Here is a 19,888-nt window from a genome sequence, read left to right as displayed (position 1 = left end):
CTGAGATTCTTTTGCCCCCAGCTCATCCCACTTGTAGATGCTATTAGCTAAGATGCTTTGAGGATGGGGTGGGGTTTGGGAAGGTAAGATGGATGCCGGTAGTGGATCCCAAGCGATTCTCCAACAGTCTTGAGCAAGGGATCCTGTCTGACTGTAACAAATGCAGCATGCTCAGATTTACTCCCCAGAAGCTCCCAACATCACACATACCAAGTGAGGGGAAAAGATGCAGAAGGCAGTTCCTTAAACTCTGGTGACTTAGTGGTTGAAACCAGCTGAAGCCTGAACACATCTAGATGCAAATCCTTCAAATAGCAAAGTTCTTAAGCCATCTTTCAGGAGGAACCTCCAGCATGCACTCAAGGATGATTTCGAACCAGCTTTTCAAGAATGGGCATGGACAGAAGGAACTCCCCTGGTCAATGACCCTTTGATGTCACAAATTCAAAATCTCCCACATAGAACATAACTTCCTAGGGAAAAAAAGCAGGTGAACTATGGAGAAATGTGATGACTATAGGCTTGCACAAAAGAACCCTAAGACTCCCCCTTCTTACCATCCAGCCAGCAAGCAGCTCCTCCCCCTGCTCTTCCAATGAATTCCCCACTGCCAACTGATGCAGGGGCAGACCTGAAGCTCAGCTCCTTTGGCCCTCCCTCCTCCTTGCCTGTCGACCACAAAATAACACCTTCTCTTGTTGCAAAAATTCAATGCCATAGTATTGGCTTCTCTGCATGTCAGGCAGCAAGCCCTTGTTGATGATAGCACAGGGATAATTAGACCATTAAAAAGAATAATGACTGCAGTTGGCTAAAACACATTCAACTTATAAAAATTCATGACTCCATAAAATTCTCAAAGAAGAGAAAAACCTTCCCTGATTCGTCTCCACTAGAACCAAGTATTACTCCGACTCTTCCCTCTGAAGGTTCACAATTAGGAACAAGAGTGAAGCTCTTGGGCTGCCTTTCCAGCAGAATCCATATAGGAGGCTACCCTGTAGCCCCAGCTGAGGAGGAAAAAAAAATTCTCCACATAATAAGCCAATAAATAGAAGCGATAGAATAAGAAAGTTCCTGCTAACACCCTCTTTAGAGGAAAGCCTCTGGTTTTTTTGGGTTTTTTTTGTTTTTTCTCCTACTCTACTCTGACAATACACTTCTGACACCAGGTGTGTGTGGGTTTTCCCCACCCACCGAGCAATCCATTCTGCAGCAGACACCAGCTGGTGTCCCTTCCATCCAGTTCTCATACTATCCACCTGGAGATAGCATCAGATCCAAAGGTTGAGCCTCAGTCCCCAAGACCGACCCCATTCAGATGTTGGTCTCAAGCCCAGGTGGGTTTATCTGTGCTTCTGACCCATTGGCTACAATTCAGGGTTCTCACAACCCCCTCCTCAGATTGCCAAGGCTTAGACCAGAGCGGCGTTAGCATTTAGAGCAGTGATATCACCAGGCAATATGTTGCTTCAGACATGACTGGTCCTCTATGTGACTTTCTTGCCTAAATCGCTTGTCTAGATTAAAACAGTCATTGGGAGGTCACTCCCAGTTGACAGGAAAATCAGCAGATAGGGAACCTGTTAAGCCCCACCTCAGGAACTATGGGCCACCATGGGGTGGGGAGGGAAATGACCCAGGCCTGGTCTCTTTAGTGAGTCAACGTCATAAAGAAAGGAGGAATAAAGGGTAAATTTAGCCTGAAAGAGAAATAAAAAATAAAAAGCCAAAAATTATATCTTTGATATGCACAAACCACACTTTAAAATCCTCTTGAAGACATTTTTTTTAAATTTTTGAATGGGTACTAGATAATATTAAGAAATGGTTGTTCATTTTCTTAAGTATAAAAAAAGTATGGGAATTATATAAAACAATGTTCTTTTTTTTTTTCAGGACAATGTTCTTAACTTTAGAGGAGAAAATAAAAGTAACTGGGGTTAAATGCCACAATGTGCATGATTGTCTTTAAAATACTTCAGCTAAAAGCAATAATTGTAGCAAATATGGCTACATGTTAACCATGGAATCTAAGGAATTCATTTCATATTCACTTTACTTTTATGTGTGACAAAATTTTTCATAATGAAAAATGAAAATTTTTAAAGAAATAGATCTGTGGCTCCACAGTAGCTCATTAGCAAAAGATGTGGGAGACTGTGAACTGCAAATTGACCATGTGGCATCCCCCTGCCTCCCCGCCTCAGTTCTCCGGAACCCTGGGGCCCATGCATAGAAATGTGGAGCTTAGACCAGGACTGAGTTCCTGTGCCCGGGAGCACTAACAGGAACGTTGGCAACCAGATGACTGAAACCAAGGAAACACAGACACAGGGTGGGGAAGGCACTGGAAGTCCTGCCTAGGGCAGAAACGGCAAAAAGATTTCCTGTGGGGAGACTGTCCTTCCAGGTCTACAAGAGGAAGCACTCCCAGCAATCTTTCAGGGGTGGCCCCTTTGCCTTTCTGAAATCTTGCCCTTCACTGGGGTAGAAGCCAGAGAGCAGGAGTTAGAATTTATACCAGGTGAATTTGAAAAGAAACAAAGACTTTTTGGATCTGATAGCATTATGCCTCATGCAGGTGGCCCTGAAGGCCAGACCATTGGACAGGAAATTCCAGCCAGCAATGTTGGTGATCCTTTGACACATCAAGGGCCCAGCCTGGGGGTACAACCTTTCCTTATAGTTTCTGGAAAAGCACAACTGTTGCCATCCAAGCCAGGCTTCTTCAAGGTGGGAAAGAGAGATCCCCGAGGAAGGAAAGGGAAACACAGCTCATTCTAGAAGAAGGAAAAAAGGTGTTTACAGGGGTGTTTGTACAATGTGCATATGTATATGTCTGTGTGTGAACACATGCTTGTTTCCTTCCTTCCTTCCTTCCTTCCTTCCTTCCTTCCTTCCTTCCTTCCTTCCTTTCACTGGGGATTGACCCTAGGGTCTTGCACATGCAAAGCATGGACTCTAGCACTGAGCTCCAGTCTTTTGTGTCCTGATTTCTTTCTCTGACTTTGGACAACAACAACAACAAAAACAGTATATTAGTTTGGTGCAAATAACACTGAGACTTCAAAGGGAGTCTCTCCCCAGTGCATTATTTTTACTAAAGTTGTTTTTTTAGAATAGTTTAAGATTTATATAAAGTTGCAAAGATGGTACAAAAAGTTTCCATACACCCTACACTTAGGTTCCACTGTTATTAAAATTTTATATTTGTGTGCTACATCTGCCACAGCTAATGAACCAGTATTGATAAATTTCTATTAACTTAGATTCTTACTTTATTAGTTCTAACCTAATGTTATTTTTCTCTTCTAGGATCTTAGCCAGTACACAATATTATGTGAGTGTCTCCTTAAGCCCCTTTGGCAGTGATAGTTTCTTCGATTTTCCTGATATTTGTGATGACTTTAATAATTTTGAGGAGTGTTGTTCAAGTATTTTGTAGAATGTCCTTCAATTCCGTCTCCTCGGTCTAAACTCAAAGGACTTAAAAACAGCATACTACAGGGACACAGCCACATCAATGTTTATAGCAGCACAATTCACAATAGCTAAACTGTGGAACCAACCTAGGTGCCCTTCAGTAGATGAATGGATAAAAAAAATGTGGCATTTATATACAATGGAATATTACTCAGCAATAAAAGAGAATAAAATCATGGCATCTGCAGGTAAATGGATGGAGTTGGAGGAGATAATGCTAAGCAAAGTTAGCCAATCCCAGAAAACCAAATGCTGAATGTTTTCTCTGATATGAAGAGGCTGATTTCATAGTGGGGGAGTGGGGGGTGGAGCATGGGAGGGATAGAAAAACTCTAGATAGAGCAGAGAGGTGAAAGGGGAAGGGAGAGGGAATGGGGTTAGAAATAATGGTGGAATGTAATGGTCATTATTACCCAAAGTATGAAGACACGAATTGGTGTGAATATAGTTTGTATACAACCAGAGATATGAAAAATTGTGCTCTATATGTGTAATAAGAATTGTAATACATTCTGCTGTCATATATAAATTTTAAAAAATTAATTTAAAAAAAAGAATGTCCCTCAATTAGAATTTGTCTGGTGTTTTTCTCACTTCATTTTCCCAACATCATCCTCCATGTTCCATCTATGCATTCGTCTTTTCCTCCTGCTCAGTCTATTGACAACCAACGATTTTTCAATCTTCTTAGTTTTGCATATTCCAGAATGTCAGATAATTGGAATTATACTGGATAGTGGTTTGCATATGTCAGTGTATTTATCCACTCATATCCTGAAAGATGACTTGGTTGCTTCCATATTTTGGCAACTATCAGTTAAGCTGCTATAAATATCCATGTACAAGTTTTTTGTACAGACATGATTGTGAATTGCATGGTAAGTGTGTTTAGCATTGGGCGTTGTCCGCGTTTTGAATTTTTTGCCATTCAAATGGTGTGTAGTGCTATATCACTTTAATTTACAATTTCCCTAGCTATATGATGTTGAACTTTTCATATGCTTATTTTACCTCTATATTTCTTCTTTTACAAGGTGTCACTTCAGATCTTTGCTCATTTTTAATTGGGTTGGTCATTTCCATATTGAGTTTTAAGAATTCTTTGTTCATTTTAAGATAATAGTCCTTTATCAGATATGTGTTTTGCAAAATTTTCTCCCAATCTGTGTCTTATCTTCTCATTACATTGTCTTTTGTAGAGCAGAAATTTTTAGTTTTAATGAAATCCAACTAATCAGCTAGTACTTTCATGGATCATGACTTTGGTGTCAATCTAAAAGGTCATCACAAAACCCAAGGTCATCTAGATTTTTTCCTATGTTATTTTCTAGGATTTTATAGTTTTTTTTTATTTTACTTTACTGTTATCCACTATGAGTTGTGAGTTAATTCCTTTCTTTCTTCCTTTCTTTCTTTCTTTTAACACATGGATGGTCATTTGTTCTAGCACCATTTGTTGAAAGGACTATCTTTTCTCTATTGCATTGCCTTTGCTCATGCATCAAAGACCCATTAACCAAATTTATGTGAGTCTTTCTCTGGATGGGCTCTCTGTTCTGTTCTATTCTTTTACCAATACCATTCTGCCCTCATTTCTCTAGCTTTACAATAAATCTTGAAGTCAGGTAGTATCTTCCAACTTTGTTCTTCTCCATTAGCATTTTATTGGTATTCTGGATCTTTTGCTTTTCCAAATAAATCTTTGAAAGTTTGTTTTTTTCCCCACTTCCTGGGGGGTCTTATTGAAAGTGCATGGAATCTATGGATCAAGTTGGGAAGAACTGACAACTTGACAATATTGGATCTTCCTATCCATGAACATGAATATCTTCTTATTTATTTTGTTCTTAGTTCTTTGATTTGTTGGATTTATACCTAAATTTTTTTTCTTCCATTTTTTCTTTTTTTTTCCTTTGTTATTTTTTGGGGGGAGTTAATGTAAATAGTATTGTTTTTAGTTTTAAATTTTACTTGTTCACTGCTAGTAATTGACTTTCATGTGTTAACCTTGTATCCTGCAACCTTGAAAGAATCACTGATAGTGCCAGGAGCTTTTTGTTGATTCTTTCAGATTTTCTACATAGACAATCATGTCATCTATGAATTAAGAATAAAGAAGCCTTTATTTCTTCTTTCCCAATTTATATGCCTTTCCCCCCCTTTTCCTATCACATTGAATTGGCTAGAACTTCTCAAATGCCATTGAAAAGCAGTGATGAGAGGGGATATCATTGCCTTTCCTGATCTTACAGGAAATTTTCTAATTTCTCACCATTAAGCACAATGTTAATTGTGGGGTTTTGTGGGGTTTTGGGTAGATGTTCTTTGTTCAGTTGAGGTAGTTCCCCTCTATTCCTGGTTTGCTGGGAATTTTCGTCATGAATGGGCATTGAATTTTGTCAATTTTTTCCTCTACCTATTGATATAATCTTGTGAATTTTATTCTTTCCCTGTTGATGTGATAGATTACACCAATTGATTTTCTTTTTTGGGGATGGGGAGGGGTGATACTAGGGATTGAACTCGGGGGCTCTCAACCACTGAGCAACATCCCCAGCCGTATTTTGTATTTTATTTTATTTTATTCAGGTCTAGAAATTTTTTATTTTTTATTATTTTTCTTATTTATATGTGACAGTAGAATGCAATTCAATTCTTATTACAAATATAGAGTGCAATTTTTCATATCTTTGGTTGAATGCAAAGTATATTCACACCAATTCATGTCTTCATACACGTACTTTGGATAATAATGTCCATCACCATCATTTCTAACCCCATGCCCCCTCCCTTTCCCTCCCGCCCCTCTGTCCTATCTAGAGTTCATCTATTTCTCCCATACTCCCCCTCCCTACCCCACTATGAATCAGCCTCCTTATATCAGAAAAAACATTCAGCATTTGGGTTTTTGGGATTGGCTAACTTCACTTAGCATTATCTTTTCTAACTCCATCTATTTACCTGCAAATGCCATGATTTTATTCTCTTTTATTGCTGAGTAATATTTCATTGTATATATATGCCACATTTATTTTATCCATTCATCTATTGAAGGGCATCTAGGTTGACTCCACAGTTTAGCTATTGTGAATTGTGCTGCTATAAACATTAATGTGGCTGTGTCCCTGTAGTATGCTGTTTTTAAGTCCTTTGGGTATAGACCAAGAAGAGGGATAGCTGGGTCAAATGGTGATTCCATTCTCAATTTTCCAAGAAATCTCCATACTGCTTTCCATATTGGCTGTACTAATTTGCAATCCCACCAGCAGTGTATGAGTGTACCTTTTTTCCCACATCCTCACCAACACTTATTGTTGTTTGTCTTCAGAATAGCTGCCATTCTGACTGGAGTGAGATGAAATCTTAGAGTGGTTTTGATTTGCATCTCTCTAATTGCTAGCAATGATGAACATTTTTTCATATATTTGTTGATTGATTGTATATCATCTTCTGAGAAGTATATGTTCAGGTCCTTGGCCCATTTATTGATTGGGTTATTTGGGGTTTTTTGGTGTTTAGCTTCTTGAGCTCTTTATATAACCTAGAGATTAGTGCTCTATCTGATGTGTGAGGAATCAAGATTTGCTCCCAAGATGTAGGCTCTCTATTCACCTCACAGATGGTTTTTATCTGCTGAGAAGAAACTTTTTAGTTTGAGTCCATCTCATTTATTGATTCTTGGTTTTAATTCTGGTGCCAAAGGAGTCTTATTAAGGAAGTTGGGGCCTAATCCCACATGATGGAGATTAGGGCCTATTTTTTGTTCTATTAGATGCCGGGTCTCTGGTTGTATTCCTAAGTCCTTGATCCATTTGGGGTTGAGTTTTGTGCATGGTGAGAGATAGGGGTTTAATTTCATTTTGTTGCACATGGATTTCCAGTTTTACCAGCACCATTTGTTGACGAGTCTATTTTTTCTCCAATGCATGTTCTTGGCACCTTTGTGTAATCTAAGATAATTTTATTTTTGTGGGTTAGTCTCTGTGTCCTCTATTCTGTACCATTGGTCTACCTGTCTGTTTTGGTGCCAATACTGTGCTGTTTTTGTTACTATTGCTCTGTAGCATAGTTTAAGGTCTGGTACAGTGATGCCACCTGCTTCACTCTTCCTGCTAAGGATTGCTTTAGCTATTCTGGATCTCTTATTTTTCCAGATGAATTTCATGACTGCTTTTTCTATTAGGAATATAATTGGAATTTTGATCAGAATTGCATTAAATATGTATAGTGCTTTATGGTCATTTTGATAATATTAATTCTGCCTATCCAAGAGCAAGGTAGACCTTTCCATCTTCTAAGGTCTTCTTTGACTTCTTTCTTTAGGATTATGTAATTTTCATTATATAGATCTTTCACCTCTTTCATTAAATTGATTCCCAAGTATTTTACTTCTTTTGAGGCTACTATAAATGGGGTAGTTTTCTGCATTTCCTTTTTTGAGGATTTGTCACTGATAATACAGAAATGCCTTTGATTTATGGATGTTGCTTTTATATCCTGCTACTTTGCTGAATTAATTTACTAGTTCTAGAAGTTTTCTGGTGGAACTTTTAGGGTCTTCTAGGAAGATAATCATATCATCAGTAAACAGTGCCAATTTGTGTTCTTCTTTTCCTATGTGTATCCCTTTAATTTCTTTCATCTGTCTGATTCCTCTGGCCAGTGTTTCAAGAATATGTTAAATAGAAATGGTGAAAGAGGACATCCCTGTTTTGTTCCAGTTTTTAGAGGGAGTGTCTTCAATTTTTCTCCATTTAGAATGATGTTGGCTTGGGACTTAACATAGATAGCCTTTATGATGTTGAGATATGTTCCTGTTATCCCTAGTTTCTCTTGTGTTTTGAACATAAAGGGGTGCTGTATTTTGTCAAATGCTTTTTCTGTGTCTATTGAGATGATCATATGATTCTTATCTTTAAGTCTATTGATGTAATGAATTACATTTATTGGTTTCCGTATGTTGAACCAACCTTGCATCCCTGGGATGAATCCCGCTTGATCATGGTGCACTATCTTTTTGATATGTTTTTGTATTCGATTTGCCAGAATTTTATTGAGAATTTTTTCATTTATGTTCATTAGAGATCTCAGTCTGAAGTTTTCTTTTTTTGATGTGTCTTTGTCTGGTTTTGGAATCAGGGTGTTATTGGCTTCATAGAATGAGTTTGAAAGTGCTCTCTCTTTTTTAATTTCCTGAAATAAATTGAAGAGTATTGGTATCAGTTCCTCTTTAAAGGTCTTGTAGAACTTGGCTGTGTATCCATCCGGTCCTGGGCTTTTTTTGGTTAGTAGACTTCTGATGGCATCTTCTATTTCATCTCTTGAAATTGATCTGTTTAAATTGTGTATATCATCTTCATTCAATTTGGGCAGATTATATGACTCTAGAAATTTGTTGATGCCTTTGATATTTTCTATTTTATTAGAGTACAAGTTTTCAAAATAATTTCTAATTATCTTCTGTATTTCTGTAGTGTCTGTTGTGATATTTCCTTTTTCATCACGGACGTTAGTAATTTGAGTTTTCTCTCTCCTTCTCTTCGTCAGCATGGCTAAGGGTCTGTCACTTTTATTTATTTTTTCAAAGAACCATTTTTTTGTTTTGTCAATGTTTTCAAATGTTTCTTTTGTTTCAATTTCATTGATTTCAACTCTGATTTTAATTATTTCCTGTCTTCTACTGCTTTTGGTGTTGACTTGTTCTTTTTATAGGGCTTTGAGATGGAATGTTCAGTCATTTATTTATTTTATGACTTCTTCTGCTCTGAAGGAAAGAACTCCATGCAATGAACTTTCCTCTTAGAATTGCTTTCATAGTGTCCCCGAGATTTTGATATGTTGTATCTGTGATCTCATTCACCTCTAAAATTTTTTTTAATCTCCTCCTTCATGTCTTCTGCAACCCATTGTTCATTCAGTAGCATATTATTTCATCTCCAGGTTTTGGAGTGGCTTTTATTTCTTATTTTATCATTGATTCCTAATTTCAGTTTATTATGATCTGATAGAATGCAGGGTAGTATCTCTACTTTTTTATATTTGCTAAGAGTTGCTTTGTGGCACAATATATGGGCTATTTTAGAGAAGGATCCATGTGCTGCTGAGAAGAAAGTGTATTCTCTCATTGAAGGATGAAATATTTTATATATGTCAGTTAAGTCTAAGTTATTGATTGTATGATTGAGTTCTATAGTTCCTTTGTTCAGCTTTTGTTTGGAAGCTCTATCTAGTGATGAAAGAGGTGCGTTAAAGTCACCCAAAAATTATTGTGTTGTGGTCTATTTGACTCTTGAACTTGAGAAGAGTTTGTCTGAACATAGATGCTTCATTGTTTGGGGCATATATATTTATAATTGTTAAGTCTTGTTAGTGTATGGTTCCCTTGAGCAGTATGTAGTGTCCTTCTTTGTCCTTTTTGATTGACTTTAGTTTAAAGTCTACTTTATTTGATATGAGGATGGAAACCTCTGCTTGCTTCTGCAGTCCATGTGAGTGGTATGATTTTTCCCAACCCTTCACCTTCAGTCTGTGGATGTCTTTTTCTATGAGATGAGTCTCTTTGAGGCAGCATATTGTTGGGTCTTTATTTTTTTATCCAATCTGCTAGTCTATGTATTTTGATTCGCAAATTGATTTTCAAATGTTGAACCAGCTTTGCCTGCCTCAAATAAATCCCAAATGATCGTGGTGTATAGTTATTTTATACAATATTAGGTTCAGTTTGGTAATATTTTATTGAGGATTTTTGAATCTCTGTTTATGAGAGATATTGGTCTGTATTTTTCCTCTCCTGTAATGTCTTATCTGCTTTAAATATTAGGATAGTGTTTGTCTTAGAAAGAGTTTGGAAACACTCCCTCTGCATCTATCTTCTGGAAGAGATTTGATGGGAATTTGCATAATTTCTCCATTAAATGTTTAGTAAAATCAATCAATGAACCCATCTGTGAGAATTGTATTTTTTTTTTTTTTTTTTGGTACTGGGGATTGAACTCAGGGGCACTCAACCACATAGCCACATTTTGTACAGCAACCTGAGCCCTATTTTGTATTTTATTCAGAGACAGGGTCTCACTGAGTTGCTTAGCGCCTCACTGTTACTGAGGCTGGCTCTGAACTCTCAATTCTCCTGCCTCAGCCTCCTGAGCTGCTGGGATTACAGGCATGCACCACTGCACCTGGTGAGAATTGTGATTTTTAATCTCCAAATAATTGAGGATTTTTAAAATTTATCTTCATTGAATTTAGTTCCTTTGTGGTCTAGAACATAAAATTAAACATTAAAATTATTGTGTTTTTCTTTTTCTTTAAATTGGTTGTGCTTGGGATCAGAATATAATATTTATGAATGTTCTGTGAACTTGAAAAGAATGCATATTCTGTTGTTGAATAGAGAATTCTATAACTTTCAATTATATCAAATTGATTGCTAGTGCTCTGCAGGTCATCTATATCTATACTTGTTTTCTCCCTGTTTGATCTAACTTACAGCAGAGTGATGTTGAAGTCTCCAACGACAATCTTGGGTTTGTATATTTTTCCTTTTAGTTCTTAGTTCTTGCCTAATTTTTAAAATATATTTTTGTTCACTATTATCATCATTAGTAATACTTACATTTTTGTGGCTTCTTTAGAAAATCAACCCCTTTATTATTATGTAATGAAAATTATTCACTACTCTTAATAATTGTCCTCATGCTGAAGTTGGCTTTGTCTGAAATTAATATACTTCCTTGAGCTTTATTTTTTAAGTATATGTTTCTCCATTCGTTTTCTTTTATGTACTTTATATTTCTTTATAAAGTACATCTTTATATTTCAGATGTGGTATCCTGATAGATACCATATAGCTGGTTTTTATTTTATTTTTAATACACTGAAAATCTCTGCCTTTTAATTGATATACTCACTATACTCAGACCATTCACATTTAAAATGATTATCAATATAATGCAACAAATATCTATTGTCTTTAAGACAGTTTTCCATTTATTTCATTTATTCTTTTCCCCCATAGTTCCATGCCTTCTGTGGTTTTTGTTGAGAATTTTATATTATTGGATTTTTATATCCTTTTTAGCCTATTATCTGTACTTCTTTAAAAGTTTTTAATTGTTATCTAGAATTTACACCATACAATTGTAATTCATCTCACAAATTAATCTACCTTCAAATATTAATACTCTATTGCTTCATGTGTGATGTAAAGCACTGTGTATTCTCTCATTTCCCCTCCCATCCCTTAGCCACTGCTATCATTCATTCATTTTATGTATTGTTACTATTAGAATAAGTCCTCTTTTCTCTTAAAAACTTCTTTCAACATTTCTTCCATGATATATCTGATGGCAATGAGGTCCTTCAGCTTTTTTTTATCTTAGAAGCTCTTATTTATCATACATTTTAAAAGAATAAATTCTCTAGATATAGAATTCTGGGTTTGTGCATTTGTTTCTTTTGACACTTTAAAACTATCAGTCCACTCTACTCTTGTTTGCAAGTTTCTGACAGTAAGTGTGCACTTATTCTTATACTTTTTCTTCTACAATTAAGGTGATTTTTCCCCCTTATATTTGGCTTGGTATTTTCTGAACTCCCTAGACCTGTGAGTTGGTGTCTATCATTATGTTGGAAAGTCTTCAGCTATTATTGTTTCAAATATAAGCTTAAGCTTCCTTTTCCATCTTTCTGTTCTCCTTCTGATATTCCAATTGTGCATATGTTACACCTTGAGATTTTTTGCATAATGTTTTGCTTCTTTCTTTCTTCTTCTTCTTCTTTTTTTTAAATTGGAAAGTTCTATTTATCTTGTTCAAATTGAATGATTTTTTTTCTTTGATGCATTATCAAGATTCAGAGAAACAGAACTGATAGAAGAAAGAGGAAGAGAGATTTATTTTAGGGAAGAGACTCACACAATTGTGGGACCTGACAAATCCAAATCCACAGCGTAGAACAGCAGTCTAGAAACTAAGGCAGAATTTCTATGGGAGAGTCTTGAAACTAAATTTCTTCTTTTTCCAGAAACCTATGTTTGTTCATAAAGTCTTCAACTGATTAGATGGGATCTACTCCAAGTATGGAGAGTAATATGCTTTACTTAAAAGTCTACTGTTCAGGGCTGGGGATATGGCTCAAGTAGTAGCGCACTCGCTTGACATGCGTGAGACACTGGGTTCGATCCTCAGCACCACATTAAAAAAAAAATAAAGATATTGTGTCCACCTAAAGCTAAAAAATATATATATATATTTTAAAAGTCTACTGTTCAAAAATGTTTATCACATCTTTAAAAATCACAGTAATATCTATAATAGTATTAGACCAAACAACTGGGCACCACAGCCTAACAAAGTTGACACATAAAATTAACTATTATAGCCCACCACTTGTCAATTTGTCACTCATCCACATCTTAAACCATCTTTAACCTCCAAATAAAGATAATAAGAAGGTTTGACTATTACTGAAGCATCTGGGACTTTAGTTGTCCTGCTTTAATTGGGTTTTATAGTTTGCCATTGACATTAATCATGGGAAGGGCATGGTAGTACTGAGAAGCACCCTAATGGATCTTCTGTATTCCAGACATTGTTCTTCCTTACCTCCATTGTTTCCCCCTTGGTAGTCTGGATCAGTTATCCATCCCAACTCAGTAGTACCTTCTTTCTTTACTGATTCAGAGAGCTGAGGAGCTCAAAGCAGCTGAGTGGCAGCCTTAACTTCTAGTTCAAAAGAATTATTATTGTTTCTCCAAGTGGAATCACTCTTTCCTCTGAACCTAAGATCTCTAGGCCAGCAGAGCATACTGTTTGGGGGATAGAAAGCAAAAATTTTATTGGTGAATCACTAGAGGTAATAGTGGGTAATGCCACTTCCATTTCTACCCCATAATTTCTGGACCCAAGATTCCTGGCTATGGAAGGAAAAGCATCATATATTGGATGCAAATGTAGAGTATATACAGCTTCCCAGAGAATCTTATTCCAGCTCTCGAAGGTATTGCGACCTAGCTGGTGCTGTAACTGCATGAGCCTATTTCTGCACTTCACTTAGAACTAAGTGCCTTGATCAGATCAGTCCTGTGAAGAATACCATGAGAGTGCATGAGGCATTCTGTAAGTTCACAGATGGTAGTTTTGGCAGTAGTATGCATGCAGGAAAGGCAAATTTTCATTCAGGGTAAATGTCTATTCCAGCAAGAATAAGATGCTTTCTTCTCTATGAGGAATATGGCCCTATATAATCAACCAGTTTGATTACTCCAGAAAATGATGCCATACTGAGAACTTAGTGTGAATCTCTGCTGCTGGCATTTTGAGCACTCAGCAATAGCTATGCCAGGTCAGTCTTGAGGAGTGGGAGTCTAAATTGCCAAGTCCATGTGTAACCTCCACCCCTACTACTATGGTCATTTGTTCATAAGCACATTGAGTGATGACGTGGGTGGGGAAAGAGGCTGATTGGTGATTACAGAAAGGGTCCTCCTAATCATATAATTATTAAGATCCTCCTCTGCTGAGGTCACTCTTTGGTATAAATCCCCATGAGACACAAATATTTTCATGCTTTTTGCCCAGAGTGGTCAATCCATATACCGCTTTTCTAGACTCCCCCATCACCAATTTTCCAATCATATTCCTTCCAAGAGTCTTGACATCCAGCCAAACCACTGGCCACAGTATACAATCAAACATGTGGCCATTTGTCCTTTTAGATGAAGTGAACAGCCCTATGCACTGCCAGCTGGGGAGATTTCCCTTCACTGCTGTCCATCAGGGATGTCCCTAAAAAGTTCATAATACTACAGCTGTCCACTTTCATGTGGTGCCTGCATATCATGCAAAATCATCTGTAAACCAAGCCTGAGTCTTTTCTTCCTCTGTCAATGGATCATGGGAAAATCCCCATGAGGTCACAGGTGAAGGCTGAGAGAAAGTATACAGTGCAGCAGGAGGGGGACAATGGGCATTTGGGCCACTTCTTCATGTAGCTTACCTGTGCCTTCAGGATCTTCCTGGGCCTATCATATATGTACCAGTTCCACTTGTTGATGGAGTGCGGCTGAGCATTCCCAACTTCATGACTGGTAGTCTGTTTGGACTGCTATAACAAAATATTGTAATCCAGGTGGCTTACAAACATAATTCATGTCTCACAGTTAGGAAGGATAGAAGTCCAAGATCAAGGTGCCAACAGATTCGGTGTCTAGTAAGGGTGCATTTCCTGGTTCACACATGGTATTACTTTTTTCTCTTTCCACTTATTTTTATCTGGGAATTATAGTTGTACATAATGATGGGCTTTGTTGTTACATATTTGTACATGCACACATTATAATTTGGCCAATATCACTCCCCAAACTTCACTCTCCCTTCTCACCTCATACCCCTTTGTCCCTTTTCTCTACTAATGTACCTTTGATTTTCATGAGATCCCCACCTACCACCTTTCTTTCTTTTTTCCTCTCTTGCTTCTATATATGAGAGAAAACATATGATCCTTAGAATTTGGCTTATTTCATTTAACATAACGGTTTCTGGTTCCATCCGTTTTCCTGCAAATGACATAATTCCATTTTTCTTTGTAGCTGAATAAAACTCCATATTGTATATATACCACATTTTCTTTATCCATTCACCCACTGACGGACACTTAGGCTGACTCCATAGTTTAGCTACTGGTGAATTGTGCTGCTATAAACATGGATTTATAAACACTATAGCATGATGACTTTAATTCTTTAAGATAAATACCAAAGAGTAGTATAACTGGGTCATATGTTAGTTCCATTCCTAGTTTTTTGAGAAACTTCTTTGTGTCTTTTTACTGTGTCCTCACATGGCACAAGGGGCTGGCTAGTTCTTTAGTGTGTCTTTATTAAGGGCACTAATCCCATTTGTGAAAGCTCCACCTGCATGACCTAATCCCAAAGTCCCGATTTCCTAATATCACTTTGGGGATTAGGATTTCAGCAAAGAATTTTTTTTGTTAATTTGTGGTGATAATCTTTTTTTAAAATACACAACAACAGTGGAATGCATTACAATTCTTATTACACACATAGAGCACAATATTTTGTTATCTTTGTATATAAAGAATGTTCACACCAATTTATGCCATTATGCATGTACTTTATTTTTTATTTTGGGGTTTTTTTGCATCACAATTCTTAATACACATATATACCACAATTTTTCTTATCTCTGTTTGTATATAAGGTATATTGACACCCAATTCAAATCTTTATACATGTACTTTGTATAATGATGACCATCACATTCTACCATCTTTGCTAATCCCCTGCCCCCTCCATTTCCCTCCCACCCCTCTTCCCTATCTAGAATTAATCTAATCCTCCCATGCTCTCCCTCCCTATCCCAGTATGAGTCATCCCCCTTATATCAGAGAAAACATTCGGCATTTGTTTTTTGGGGATTGGCTAACTTCACTTAGCATTATCTTCTCCAAAACCATCCATTTACCTGCAAATGAAAAATGTGGCATATATACATAATGGAATTTTATTCAGCATTCAAAAAGAACAAAATCATGGCATCAGCAAAGAACTTTAAGCATACATAAACATTCAGTCCATTACAGCAATTCAGTAGATCAGACAGTATCCATTTCATGATGGCATGATTAGACTTTTCTTCAGAAACCATGGGAGCAAAAGGAGAATAGACTGAGTAAGACTGGACAAAAGATGAAAAAGTTGGACTATGAAAGTGACATTGAAAATGGTGAAAAATAATAGTTTTCAGGATTTTTTTAAAAGTTAATAAGACTTGCTGATGGATTTTGTATATGGGGTGAGATAAAAGAGACTCAGATATGGTCCTTAAGTTCTTGGCTCAAAAAAATGGTGACTATTAATGCCATAATGAGGCATGAGGAAGACAGCTAGAGATGTGTGCATGGGGGTGAGTGGGTAACGTGACTTTGAAATCACAACTAGTTTTTCTCCAAATATGGTTGAAATTCCTATTAAACATCCAAATGTTTAGTATGGACATATTTAATTGTCCCAGACAGTTGACAGTTAGCACTTGAGTGAAAGAGCAGAACTGGAGACATAGATTTGGAAGTTATTGTCAATTAGAAGCTCATGGGATTGGAATAAAAGTAAACAGAAAACAATTGTTTGGACCGTGTCAATAGGCAGGAGTTAGGAAAAGTATAGGCAAGTTCCTGAATGAGTTGAAGTAATTAACTTCTCCCTTCTCAGCAGGGAAAAGCCAATGGAAGTTTCTAAGCAAGAAATGACTTCAGCTATTTTTAGAACTATAATCAGTTAAGTATTGGTAAATGTTCAACAATCAGCTCTCAGAAAAATAGATACACACGGTGCACCATTATACAGGATTTCTACTATATAACTACCATAGATGTAAAAGTGAGCACAAGATGAATAAATAATGAATAAAATAATTAGAAAGTGATGAGGTTTGGGTGTTTTTTGCCTTTGTTTTTAAAGTTACTTAATTGTAGGCTTATATAATTTTATTCTTAGTGTCTGTGTTAAACAAATGACTCACACAATACCTAGCCATTTAGCAGGTGGCTCTCATGAGCTAGTCTTTGTGAAGGCTCACACCACTGCCATGTTCCATGCAGCATAATTTTGTAAGAGAAATCAGAATTTCTCACTTATGTGCCAAATAGACTGACTCTTCTAAAACTAAGCTCTAATTTCACATACACAAAAAATAGTTCCTAGCGTTATAGTTCAGATCTGGAATCTCCCAAAGTTTCATGTGTTGGACGTTTGGTCCCCAGTGCATCAATGTTCAGAGGTGGGGATTTGGGGAAGGGAATGAATCATGATAACTCTAATCTTAGCAATGAATTAATACAATGATGGGGTCATGATTAAATGGACTATTTGGAAACTGTAGGAGGTGGGAGCTAACTGGAGAAAATAGATACTGGAGGGGTATATCTTGTCCTTGATTCCTTTTTTGCTCAATCTCTCTTTCTCTCTGCTTCCCAGGCACCATGAGGTGAAGAGGTTTGCTGTGCCACACCCTTTCACCATGATGTTCTGCCTCACCTTAGGTCCAAAGCAATGGAGCCAGCTGACCATGAACTGAAATATGAAACAGTGAGTCAAGTAAATCTTTTCTCCTTCAGTTTTTTCCCCTCGGGTATTTTGCCACAGTGATGAAAAGCTAGCTAAAACATCTACCACTAAATAAATTCAGAAAAGCTAAGGCATTTATTCAAAAGGAAATTTTCCTCCTTAGGCAACTATCAAGTTCCTTATAAGAAGACATATGTCTCCTTCCATCCTGGCCATGAACCCAATGAAATCATTGTCCTATCCCCACTTCTATTTGCTGGGATTGGATTGTACGGCAGAGGAAAGTCAATGGTAGCCAGAATATCCAGCAAGAGACCCTCTTCTGAGAAAGTTCATCCTCCTCTCAGAGCTAGTATTACAGCTAAAACTTTCCAAGGCCAACATCCCCTTCTTCCAGATAGAAATATCAAGTCCACACTGGGAAAGGGGCTCCCCTAACATCACACAGAAGTCAGTGGGAGAATGAAGACTAGGACCTACACCTGAACTTAGGCATGTTTGGATGCTTATCAGATCAACACAGCAGGCATTTCCCATGATGAAGGAAGATCAACTGCGTGAGGTTGCAGGGAGCTGAGGAGGTGAGCCTGGTGGGTCAAGATTCCAAAAGGTCCACTTCCTGTTTTCTTGGATGCACCACTCAGTCACCAATTGCTAATCACCTTCTACCTCTAGCATCATCCCACCACTGAAGAAATAACGCCTCAGGCTATAAAGCCCCTTATGGTTTCAGAATTTCATGGGGCCATAACATCTTCCAGTGTACCTTCTCAAGTGGTCACCAGCCTAGTGCTGTTTGAGGGAATATTGAAGCATTCTGTTTCAAAAGTCACCAAGGCTGCTGTGATGAGTAGCCATTTACAGATATTTGTGCCAGGCATTGCATAAAGGAAATAATATCCCCAAGTGCCATGGGCAATTGATCCTTGGCAGTGAGTAAACCACAGCAACCATTGCCCTATGGGCTACTAGGTACTTCTTCTTAATAGAAGGACATTGATCATTCTTCCATGTTCCTCACCTCATCCTAAAAGAGTTGCAGACATTTATCATATTCATACCTATTAAGCATTTTCCCTGGATGTTGTAGACTGAATTATGTCTTCCAAAATTCATAGGTTGAGGTTCTAATGCCCAGGGACCTCAGAATGTGACTGTATCTGAAGACAGTTTTTAAAGAGGTGGGTAAGTTAAGATGGGGTGGGCCCTATCTGGTCTGACTGGTGTCCTTATAAGAAAGGGAGATTAGGACACTGCCACTCTCAGAAAGACAAGCACGAGAGAACACACCTACAAGTCAAGAAGAGAAACCTCAGAGAAAATAGCCTACCTACACCTTGACCCTGGAGTTTCAGCTCTCAGAACTGTGAAAAAATAAGTTTATGTGGTTTTAGTCTCCAGTTTGTGGCTTTGTTGTGACAGCCCTAGCAAACTAACACATAGCTATCTCATTTTATCTACTCTGGGCTCCAGGAAGGAGGTGGTGCATCCCCCACTTTAAGAGTATGAAGTTGTTTAGACTCAGGTGTGGGCTTTTACAACAAACATTCAGGCTTTAATAATGTAGCAGCCCCTTGATTATTTTAGGCAGTTTGGCTTTCTGGGTGTAACTCTATTTGCTTGTGGGGAACAATTGAAGGAGTTAGAACAGCTTTCAAAGCTCAATTTGGAACACAAATAGCTGATTTATGTAATTAGCCCATGTGCAATTACATGGAACTCCATCAAGTGGCTCTTTCATGAACCAGATTGGCACCACCTGATTCTTATAAACATAAATAGATCAAGTTGTTAAGTAACAAGTAATTAAAGGGAGCACATGATATTCTCTCTGGGCAACTCAGACTACCCACGTTTAATCTGGTTTCTGTACTGCTCAGCCGAATCAGGAAGAGCTGGAGGGAGGTTTTCAAAATGATATGCTCAAGTATTTTGTGTTGAATCCAAGGGGATCTATGAGCAGCTTTGTGATCCTAGCTGTCTTAGTCCATCCTGGCTGCTATAATGGTTAACTTAAAAACAACAGGAATTTGTTGCTCAGTTCTGGAGGTTGGGAAGTCCAAGATCTAGGCACCAGCATACTCTGGGTCTGGTGAGGGCTCATTCCTCCTATACGGTATTTCTTGTTGCATCCCTACATGGAGAAAAGCAAAGGGTGGGGAGGAGCTAATGAGCTCACTCAGCCTCTTTTATAAGGACACAACCTCATTCATGAGCTTGGAAATTTGGGGCCTAATCAAAGGGCCCAAAGGACACTGCCAAAGCCCTCACTTCTTAGTATTATCTCAATTGAGGTAAAGTATCAACATGTGAATT

This window comes from Marmota flaviventris, chromosome 1, assembly GCF_047511675.1.
Source record: "Marmota flaviventris isolate mMarFla1 chromosome 1, mMarFla1.hap1, whole genome shotgun sequence".
Classification (NCBI taxonomy): domain Eukaryota; kingdom Metazoa; phylum Chordata; class Mammalia; order Rodentia; family Sciuridae; genus Marmota; species Marmota flaviventris.
This window is presented reverse-complemented; position numbering follows the sequence as displayed.